General features: G+C 35.7%; 1 long non-coding RNA gene across 1 annotated transcript; it reads right to left on the bottom strand.

Annotated features, from left to right (window-relative positions):
• Positions 1-9,007: 9,007 nt before the first annotated feature.
• Positions 9,008-9,426, bottom strand: LOC123308476. Its single transcript, XR_006537129.1, has 2 exons — positions 9,272-9,426; positions 9,008-9,053 (listed from the first exon to the last, which is right to left on the bottom strand). It is a non-coding gene; the product is annotated as an uncharacterized LOC123308476 (long non-coding RNA).
• Positions 9,427-10,723: the final 1,297 nt, after the last annotated feature.

The raw sequence follows: 10,723 nt of genomic DNA, 5'->3' as shown, positions 1-10,723 counted from the left end.
GCCAATTTCGAATTCTGAGTCATTAACAACTCCAACTATAACAGAATTAACAAATTATTTGTTTCAAATATCATTTTCAATATCTATGGCATTCAGATATTGGAACAATCGTATTTCACTAATCGGATTCACATTCAGAACATCTTTTAGGTTGTCACCCAATTCTTTTTTTCATTCATTCATTCATCACTCGTTCGACATCATGACTCGCGGACGCAAATAATTATTTGCGCTCGAAGTAATGTCAAAGTTGATCGATATGAAGATTACATTAACTGCATTAAGTGTAATAATAGTTATCATATAAGGTGTGTGAATTTAACGCTAGAAAATTTCAATAAATTTCGTGAGGAAACCTCACAGAAATGGATTTGTGATGACTGACTACAACCTGATGTTGTCGATACTGGTGCTTTAGAAGAAGTCCACTTTAAGGTAAGCGCACATACATCGTCATCGGATGATGGATAAAATACTTTCCAACTTTCCATGGAACTGTATGGAGCAACGCACATATGTGCGGACGGCAGGCATCCCATCGCATCCGACGGTAATTGAGGAACGAGAATTAAATTCCGACCAATGCGTGCCGTGCCAGCCGATCCCGATATTCCGATATATGTGCGATACCCAAAGATTATAGAGTTATTATAATCTTTGTGCCAAAGATTTATAATCTTTGCTTCGTGCGATACCAATCGGAGATTGCCGCGGCATCTACATCATTTTCCAAGTTTCTACATGCAATAGCTTGTACGGGTAGTCAAAAGAAATACGAATTCACGGTTGAAACAAGGCTGACTAGAGTCCCGACTCGGGACTCGTGTCCAGTCCCGAGAGACGTCATTTAATTCCGGACTGATATTCGGTCCTGAATTTAAAGATGCACTGCATCGGTGCTTTGAAACTATCGAGCAGTGAAAGGAGTAGCGAAAAACTAAATTTTCAGTACAAATCATAAGCCTATACCCACTCAAATAGAAACAATGATTCATATTTCAATCGGGCATGTAGATATGAAGATATGAGTTGCTATAAAGATGAATATGTTGTTAGTATATTTTATTTTCAAATCATCACATTTATAAAAAGAAAAAAGAGCAATCTTGAAATGGAACATCTAAGATGTTCATTTTAAACATAACCACTACCTTTACCTTTTTCGCTAAATTTTCATACACTTAAAATAAAAATACATTTTATCGAGATGCCGAAGCATAGTGTCGTTATTTCGTATGAAATATTATACATTTCACAAATATATAATATTTGTCAGCTTCCTTTCTCTATCACATGTTTTTAGTCAAGAATGGCCGTAAGGAAGAGGTTCACTTCTGAATCAAAAATTACGTCTGGCAATTCTTCTGGATCAATTTACACTAACCAATTCCCAACTTTCTCACTAATTGGAATTGCATACTTGCTCCTTCCATTCTCGAATTAAAAGAGTGTAATTTTCTCCTGCCTTTTCAATCTTGAGTTAGAAAAAGCCCACACTATTTTTTGATAAGGTATCACTCCTTGAATTTTGTCGCAACTATTCATAAATAATATTATAAGATTCGCGAACATAACCTCAAAACCCTTACAATGTCGGGACTGGACAAGGGTCCCGAGTAAGGAGAAGCGACCTGTTTGGTAATTGAGTCATTTGATTTCGTCAGTCGGGACTGGACACGGATCCCGAGTCGGGACTCTAGTCACAGCCCTGAAACAACCACAGTATAAATCGTCACCAGTGTGAAAGCAGCCACGAGTTCCAGCCACGCGTTTACCTCGACACCTCGGTGGAGCATTCGGACGGCTCGTGGTGTATGTATCTTGATTCGTAATCAAGCCTGGTATGGGATTGACATTGAGAGGTGGAAATGAAAATGAAATTTAATGACGTTCACGGAGCGGGTATATAGGTTTTGAAGATCATATTAAATAAAATATATTCACTGAAAAAAAAAAAATATCTCAATACCCGACTTAGCATAATTTTTCGGAAACACAAGTTGTGGGTAGTGGGGGGTGGATTCGTGCCCGAAAAAGTAAGGTACTATATGATTCTCGAAGAGCACAAGTAGGATAATATATTCACTGAAAAAAAAAAATAAAAATATTCCAATTTTACTCGAAACTAGAAAATTTCCATTTTATTGACCCACTTATTCGTTATTCATTCCTAGAAATAGTTGAGAATGGTTGTAGATACTTAGTACCCTCACCCCTTTCCAAGAACGAAATTGAATTTCATTTATTTACAACCATACACGTAATAATGACATTTTATCTATCTCCGAAAGGTGGAAAGTTCACGTTTTTTAACTTCTACTTTTCAACCGGGTGGAAAGTGAGCACTTTCCACCCGTTTTTTTTGTAATTTCGTTGAATACTGATATTTCAAAATGGTATAGTGACACACATACGCATTCTAAGACGTTCACACTGGTTAGACAAAAACGACAATGAATTTACTTTTATTTTTTAATTGAATTTTAAAAGCATTGCATATTTATATAAAAAACAATAAACCAACTCATATGTTACTTATTCAAATTAATTACTACATTAGCATTGTTGTAGGAAGCCACTGATATGTTCAAACCTTGCTGAAATTCTTTTTTTGGAAGGTTTATTTCATGATTATTAGAAGTAAAAGTAGAGTATGAATTTGGCTTTGAAATCTATTTTGCAGTATTAACTTGAGTAGCGGCAGAACAATCTATGAATCCTTCAGTTACTGTGTTAGATTTCCAGCCCCCTTATCGTTCAATTTGCAAGAGGTCGCCACCATTGTCTGCGAGCAAAGTAGCCGCTGTTCTTCTCAAACAGTGACCAGTAAAATTTTGAATATTGTGCAGCTTCAGAAAAGCTGAATTTTTTTTTTGTTTTTTTGGAAGCTGTGTCACAGTGTAGTGCCCGATATATTGTTTAGTAATTTTTCCATATCTTATTTGCATGAAAAGCCTTCCATCACCTATATTTTTCCGAAGGGTCATGAACTCCATTAGTGGTGCAATCCATTTCTTATCAGTAATGTAATCATCAGTAATGATCGTGGCTGGTAAATTTTGCTATTCTGTGTTTCAATCATGACCTTTTCTTCTAAAAAATGAACGTCTGTTGTTTTCATATTGTATAATTCATCGGCAGCCGCCCGAGACACCAATAATAATCAGTGGAACCTAGAAGTGTAAAAATAACAAATTAATATAGAAATTAATGATCAACCTTTTGGCCCAAACTACCTTCAGAAAAAGAAATTCCATGGTCGCTTGTTCCAAAAAAGTTTCAATATTTTCCGTAAACAGTGTGTTCGATTTTTTTGGCTTGTATCCTTTATTTTGTCTTTTTTGAAATGCCAATAACTTTGCGTGTTTAGATACTAGATACTAGATACATTTTTATACTTTGTAAAATATGACTCTGTATATGGGCAGGAAGACCTAGGTCGTTAGCCCTTTGAAACATTGTTTCTTGTTTTCTTTTATGGGCAGTTTTAAATTTAATTGAGTTACATTGCATATCAACAAATAAGCATCAGTGTTTTGTATTTGAGTAGATAAAAATCTACTCAAATACTTTGACAAACTGCTGCCCCTTTCGAATCTTTATACCAACTCGAAAATGCTTTTGGGTGTTGAAGTGCATCACAAGAGTTCTTTTTACAAAACTGTAAGCTTCAACTGAATAATTGCTTTAGAGCAAATTGTTTCAGGTCATTGCCATATTTATGTTTTTATGCATGCAGCTGTCTTGGAAGAACATTTTCATTAGGTATTTGCCTCAGCTTTTCAAGCTTTCATCCCATCTTGAATTTTTCCTTCCAATTAATTGAGAACGGCTTGTAGGGTAGCAACTTTTTTTTTTGGAGTGACGATTCACTCGTCATCTTAAATCGGTTTTCTGATAACACATTTTCATTTAATAACTCCTAAAATAATGAGAATATCCGAGCTCCCTTCGAATGGTCATAATATTGTAATCATAATTGCAGTAGTAGCATAATTTCAATAAGGTTTACTACTACTACTTTTTCTCTAATTGATAGAGTGGTCCTCAGCATGGAGTATACTGACCAGAGCGTTGATATCTTCTTAGTCTTGGCACATTCGCTAAAATATGCCAGTTACGCCGATTCAGAGCCAGGATTTTGAACTTTGTTTTCCTTAAACCATTCGTTAAACGTATCATATGCCTTGTCATATCTCGGGCGGCTTTTGGTTGGTAGAAGATTTTCTTTCGCTATTTTTGCTGCTTTTCGAATTTCTGTTCGAGTAGCAGCAAACTCAAATTCCTCATCTGATGATATTCTTTTTTTGGATTTGCGAAATTAAAACAAATTACTATTCGAATTTAAAGCGTCTATCTTACACTGTTTGTATTGGCATATTGACAACAGTAGACCTCGGCTGCGCCTCGGTCTACTAACGCATCTCTCGACAGAAATGAAACACTTTCCACCTGGGTATGTAATATATTTCATTTCCACCTTTCAATGTCAATCCCGTACCAGTCTTGATTACGAATCAAGATACACCGCGAGCGGGCCGAACGCTTCACCGACGCCGACGCGCCGAGGCAAACGCATGGCTGAAACTCGTGGCTGCTTTCACATTGGTTACTTCTTTTACTTTACTTTAGCTGTTGATATTATTGATTACTTTCTGTATATTTTTTTATGTTTATTTATCTGATTTTTGACAGCTGTGCTCCTTAATCAAACTTAATTTTTATAATTATGTTTTAAACTCACATCTGTGGGTTGGTTTTTTCTTCTTAATTTGTTGTGAGCCCTTGTTGGGGTTCCTATTTGAATGAATAAATAAATCAATTGCACAAGTCAACACTAAAAATCTCCAAAACAAGTTTCCGAGGTTTTATATTATAAAAAATAAAAGACTTATCCAGATTATAATACGGTGAGATTAGACAGACCTAGAAGGTAGTTTGGGATTTGGATACTAGTACTTGAGACGACTATACGTGAAAGATATGTTACTAGATTTTTCAACCTGCACCACACAAATACTCCACACCTAAGAAATATAATGCTAAAAATTCCTTCCCGGATCACTAGACTGAATATTTTGTCGATATGCCCTCTACAATAGCTTTCAATTACTATTAACCAGTTGTGAAAATGTTGAAAATAACAAACAATGTGCTCTGTATATCTGATCTGAGCTTTGACTAAGCTCCGAAGGTATTTCACAATGGCTTTTGTATACCTATGTATTTAGGACACGACTCAAGTATAATGATTGCTTCATGTTTGCGATCTAGCTGTTTCCGTCCTAAGTTTGATTGGGTTTTGGGTTGAATGTTAGGTTTTATTATTCAATACATAGATTAAGCGAATTGTTGTATTTCTCATGTAAAAAGATTTTGTTATCTGTTCGAGAAATAAATAGATAAATGAATAAAAAGTAAAATATGCTTTGAGGCGCAAAATGCGAATTCAAAACCAGTAATACATTTCCTAGTGTCAATTTTCGTAACAAGAACTACTTCACTGCGATGAGGGCGCTTCAATCGCACTTAATTTATTTCACCACTGATTCGGCACTCTTCACAGATTTTCTGTAATCTGAGGCACTATTGTCCTTCTTTTTCTATGAAGTAGGACCTGCTAGTTGATTGTCCAAATTGTATTTCCCGACACCGGTCGCCAGCCTTACATTTCCCTCTCGGAGGTCTGCGCCACTCGCGCCGCAATTTATTCTTTGTTTTGTTACATTAATTCATTGTTTGTACCCAGAGACAAGAGACTATCTTTGTACCAGTACTACCAGTGCTCCATAAAATGTCACCATGTCATCGATTATTATATAAACCCATAAGACTCATGTTACATACCTGCTGATAATTTTGTTCTCAAAAACCTTGAATTTTAGCAAGAAATCACGATTGACCTTATCATCTCAGCATTAATGAAGCTATCTAAAATCAATTTTTTAATGATATAATATGAATAAAGAAAAAAGAGGTTCAGATTTGGCATTTTCTACCCCTTGCAATCATAGGGAGGCACCCTCGAAAATTTTTTTATTGCTTTCTCGCTTGCATAAAATGTCTGCTTAATATCATTTGTCAGTGTTTTGGTTTTCAAGAAAAAAAATTGTTTTTCTGGCGCCATATTCAGGGGTTGTATCTAAAGGAGCGGATAAAAAAAATCCTATGAAAGACCCATCCTATTTAAAAAAAAAATCATTATTCAACTATTCATTCACACACTGTATATATGATAAAATATTCAGTAAAAACATATTTAATCGAAGACGGATCTCCTCGTTTTCCTTCCAAACGATGGCAAAAATACTAATCCCGATTCTTGTTCTTGAACATCGTGGTTATTAATTGATTCATCATAATCTTTTGGGTTTTCGGTAGAAATGTCCCTTCCTATTCTTCTTTGGAACGATGGAAGGAATACCAGTCCAGATTCATGAGCGTCGAAGGATTTTTTTTGGACATATCCATCTTGGTTCGGTGACGAAACACTAGTAATATTAGTATTCTCATATTTCGGTGAATTAATAGAGTTTTTATCTCTTCGCTGTCGCCTTCTGAAAGAGGGTATGAACACCAAACCAGATTCCTGGCGAAATTCAGCATCTTCGCCATTTTTAGAATCTATATTGCCTTCAGTTTCTGTTCCAGTATTCAATGACTCGTGCTGCTGAGATAATATGATAGGTGGCCTTTTTTCCGCATATCTTCGCGATCTTCTGCCAAATGATGGAAGGAATACCACACCACTCTGTTTTTCATTCACGGTCTCACTATCAGATAACTCCTCATTATTTTCTGTTGCCGAATCTACCGTTCTCGTCGTTTCATTATCCCCAGATAATATTTTCGCAGATCTTTTAATAATATACTTATGATTTGTACCGTCTAGATCTCTTCTGAATCTTCTGAAACCATTTCTTCTGAATGAGGGAAGAAAAACAATATTACTTTCTGAATTGAGAAGGTCTTTCTCGCCTGTTTTAGCTGCTGATCTCCTTCTTCTTATTCCGCAGGGAGGAATGAATGCACGACCTGATTGTTCTTCGTATTGGGTTTCGCTCTCTTCATTTGTTTCATCGTTGCTTATCCTGGATTGATCTCGACTATTGAAATTTCCAATTGCCTCTCGTTTGGTTGCCCCTCGACAGTTAATCTGGTTATTCTCAGGATTGGATAGTTTCGTCCTTCTTCCAGAAGATGAAATACGAGACTGTTTCTTTTTTTCTACTTCACTGTCAGAATTTTCTTCTTTGCTTATTTGTCTGTCACCATATTCAGAGTGATTTTCAGTAGACTTTTCTCGTTGGATTACCTTTCTTTCGCCTAGATTATTATTAAGATTTGATCTTCTCGTTCTTCTCCCGAAGGAAGGAATGAATACAAGGCCCGATTCTTCTCCATTTTCTATAGTCTTTTTATCATTTTTTTGGTATCTGTTCACTTCATCGGTGATTTTAAATTTCTCTTGCTTAGTTATATCACGTTTCGATAATTTCTCATTACCTCCCAAACCATTTTCAACAAAACTCCAAATTGGTTTTTTAGAGATTTCAGGAATCTCGGATGCAAGGATGTCATCGTTCAGGTAGGATGGTAGATTTTCATCAAAATAAAATGCAGAGACTGAAACTATCACCACCACAAAACAAAAATTATTCAAATACATCGCTTCTGATTTATGTTGTGAAGATTCTCATTATTTGAATGATAATAATCCATTATATTTCTTTTATAGCCGCTCCTGGAGGTCCTTTGAAGTCAGTGATAATTGGATAGTGTTCGATAGTGACGCCTTCAGTCTTATTTGGCATTATGAAGACGTATGCCGAATGAAAGGTGTTAATTAGAAATCTTCACACCAGTTGAATAACGTCATGACTTAGTCACGTTTGTTGAGAATAATCATATTCCACAAATCCATATGATTCAGTTGTTATTCTGAGGATTCTGTAAATATCTGGAATGATGGGAACTATTTTTGTCCAGAAATCGCTAATAAGTATACCTACCTTGAATATGTCGGAGATTGATGAAATGTAAATAATGCGATAAAATTTCAATGATTGCTCGTTCTGACCGGAGAAGGGTCTGTTTTGCCACAAAAAATTGTTTTTAGACTGAAATGACCTTCTTATTCGGTATTCTTAAAATAAGTGAAAATGATATCTTCTCAATATCAGACAGTATAATTCATTCAATAAATAATACCTATTTGCCGAATAACTAACGGGCCTTCAAAAAAATTCGTCGTCAATAGGCTATGGAATTTTGAACGTCGAAATTCCATCTCGAAACGTTATTCTTAGTTTGTGATCCCCATTTTCCAGGTATCAAGTTAGCGTTTTTGATTGTTTTTTTGAAATGAAATTATGAGCAAATTATAAAGATGCCTACGCCTACGCGAACATCAGATGCGGCAACCCAAAGGCATTCATCAGATCATTCACAAACAGAATAAATAACAGTGGCGAATTAGGATTAAATCCTTGAGGTATCCCAGAGGTAGGTATAAACACCGAAGACCGTATACCCTCCTGTTGGACGAACCGACGACAATCAACTAAGTATGAGCGTAAAAGTCCTACAAGGCTCTCGGAAAAGCCAAATTTTCTCCGCAACTTCGATAACAGCAGCTCATGTGCAACCCTGTCAAAGGCCTTCTGAAAGTCTGTAAAAATTGCATCAACTTGATCAGCAGAATCAAGTGCTTCGCAAATATACTGGAAAAATATAGTCAAATTGCTTGTGCAAGATCTCCCAGCTATGAATCCGCGCTGCTCAATTTCAATATGGTTCTTTACTGCTGGGGATAAATAGTTTGGAGAAGTTGAACAATATTGAAATCGGCCTGTAGTTGCCAACAATAGAAGGGTCTTTTTTTTTCAAGACTGGTACGATCTTCGCCAATTTCCATGTTCTAGGAAACGTGGCTTTCCTCAAAATAAGGTTGAATATATGAGTAAGAAATAGCTAGTATCGGTCAAGGAACCAAATCAAAGAATACTATTCCTTCAGCGACGTTTCGGCACCTTTATTGGGCCTTCTTCAGGCTACAAATAGAGAAAAACTCATAAAAAACAAAACAATATACAAATATAAAATTACAATGATTAAAAATAAACATGAAAACAATAAAATGAAATAATATGAAATAACAGGTCGACAAGAACAATTAAAGATGGTCAATTATGACTAAACATCAGAATGTGAACAGACATGTGAATAAAACTACGAAAAAGCACCAAAAAAGGCTATTCCACAAACTCACCATCGGAATACAAGAAAAAATTAAAAAATTGAATCTTTCATTAAAGAAAATCGTCTGCAACATAAAATAAGCATTTAGGTATAACAAGGATCAAAATCATCGATGTACACAGAATCAACACGGTTCACACACAATGGAGATATCCGAGAGCCAACTGAACCCCAACATCACAAAAACAGCACGGCACAACATAGACGTGACTGTGAGAATAGAAAGGAGTCAACTGCACTGGCTTGTCATGCTCTATCACTTGGGAATAGTTTTGATTTTGAGAATGTTGACGTTTTAAATCGGGAGTCTAATTGGTTTAGGCCGGGGTTCAATGAAATGATCTATATTAATAAACATCCTAATGCAGTTAATTTCCGTTCGGATATTGGCTCCTTGAGTGTTGTTTATTCAAATTTGATTCAAAAAATTAAGTTAAAATGAAATCGTTGAAACACGTTGGATCCGCCACTGTACGTTTGAAAATTGTTCTCGTGTTTGTCATGTGTGGGTGCTGTTTTTGTGATGTTGGGGTTCAGTTGGCTCTCGGATATCTCCATTGTGTGTGAACCGTGTTGATTCTGTGTACATCGATGATTTTGATCCTTGTTATACGTAAATGCTTATTTTATGTTGCAGACGATTTTCTTTAATGAAAGATTCAATTTTTTAATTTTTTCTTGTATTCCGATGGTGAGTTTGTGGAATAGCCTTTTTTGGTGCTTTTTCGTAGTTTTATTCACATGTCTGTTCACATTCTGATGTTTAGTCATAATTGACCATCTTTAATTGTTCTTGTCGACCTGTTATTTCATATTATTTCATTTTATTGTTTTCATGTTTATTTTTAATCATTGTAATTTTATATTTGTATATTGTTTTGTTTTTTATGAGTTTTTTCTCTATTTGTAGCCTGAAGAAGGCCCAATAAAGGTGCCGAAACGTCGCTGAAGGAATAGTATTCTTTGATTTGGTTCCTTGACCGGTACTAGCTATTTCTTATTGAAATTTGGAACGATACTAAAGGTTATCATGTTGAATATATGGTTCAACGAATGCGACAGTGCATCAATACAATACTTCACAATAAAACCTGGTACCCAATCGAGACCAGATGTGAATTTAGTAGAGAGTTTCTTGGCAGCGGCAATTATTTTATATCGTGTTATCGAACCAATATGTATCGCGTCAGTAACAAAAATGTTCAGCAAATGCATTAGCATTAGGAGTGATTCTACAAAACATTTCTTCGCCATGTCTCATCATCTCGCTAGGAATTCTGGTTACCCCTCCTCTCATTGATGAAAGACCAGAAAGAAGAGGGATCTTACAGAATTTTATCTTCTGAGCCCTGGATGGAGCTTTTATAAGCCAGGCCAATGTCGCGCTTGATGGTCCTCCTCAATTCCTTGCATCTTGTTAAATAGAACTCATCATCATACTTCTTGAAATTACGTGGATATT

Source organism: Coccinella septempunctata, chromosome 2 (assembly GCF_907165205.1).
Source record: "Coccinella septempunctata chromosome 2, icCocSept1.1, whole genome shotgun sequence".
Lineage (NCBI taxonomy): Eukaryota > Metazoa > Arthropoda > Insecta > Coleoptera > Coccinellidae > Coccinella > Coccinella septempunctata.
Note: the sequence above shows the minus strand (reverse complement) of the source record. Positions and strands in the feature narration are given on the sequence as shown.